The 836-nt window shown below is 45.8% G+C and overlaps 1 protein-coding gene across 3 annotated transcripts in view; it reads right to left on the bottom strand.

The window, feature by feature from the left end:
• UBOX5 (U-box domain containing 5) overlaps positions 1–584 on the bottom strand; it is a 30,219-nt gene extending 29,635 nt beyond the window's left edge. The window contains exon 1 of one of the 3 annotated variants that reach the window (XM_025200692.1): positions 239–254. The gene's annotated coding sequence lies outside the window, so the exon portion shown is untranslated. Of the gene's footprint in view, positions 1–238 lie in introns of all 3 variants that reach the window. The other 2 variants (XM_025200694.1, XM_025200695.1) reach the window with 2 other exon arrangements.
• Between the last annotated feature and the right edge of the window lie 252 nt (positions 585–836).

An 836-nucleotide genomic window follows, 5' to 3' on the forward strand; every position in this document is an offset into this window, starting at 1 on the left:
ATGGGGCCAGGAGATCGGGCACTGCTGTCCTAGATCATAAAATGAAGGCTTAGTGAGGACTTCCAGAGGCCACCTAATCCACACCCTGGTGCTCCAAGGCAGAATCAAGTACAACCAAGCAATTCCCAGCAGACATCTGCCTAATCTTAAAAACTGCCAGTGAAGGCAATACCCCAATCTTCCTCAAACGTTCCAGTCCTTCCCAATCCTTCCAGTGAGAAGGTTCCCAGTATCTTACCTCAATCATCTTTGGTGCAAATAAAGCTGATTTCCTCTTGTCCTTTCTTCATGGTGGGCAACTGATCATGATCCTCAACATGTTTATATTTTATTATTGATGCAACGCTGCATATTAAAATGTGTTTGCCCCCTTTCGCCTTCTCTCTCTCTCTTTTTTTTGTTTGTTTAAAAAAAAAGCAGCAGGCCCTTCAACTCTTCTGCTGTGGGTCATGTCTTTTAAGTATATTGTTCTTGTTATTCTCCTCCAGACTCCATCCAGCTTGTGTCAGAATATACTGCAAATGCCCTTCGTACTACTCTTATTAATGCAGCCCCCAGGAGATTTGCCTTTTGCAACACTATGACATAGCTTGTGCTCCACAATAACCCCCAACACGTGCCTGCTGTACCCCTGCTTAGGCAGTTAAACCCCCTGATTGTATCTGTGCAGTTGATTTCTCTTCCCTCAGTTTAGTATTCTGACTGGTCTTACCAGCAGGGGTTGGGACTGGCCAGTGGTAAGACAGGAAAGCCTGGGAGAGCCCTGAACCAGCAGGTAGGAGTCTGCACACTGGGAGAGCTGAGAAGTGACTAGAGACTGAAAACTGGTAGGGAAA

This window comes from Alligator sinensis, unplaced genomic scaffold, assembly GCF_000455745.1.
Source record: "Alligator sinensis unplaced genomic scaffold, ASM45574v1 scaffold12_1, whole genome shotgun sequence".
Lineage (NCBI taxonomy): Eukaryota > Metazoa > Chordata > Crocodylia > Alligatoridae > Alligator > Alligator sinensis.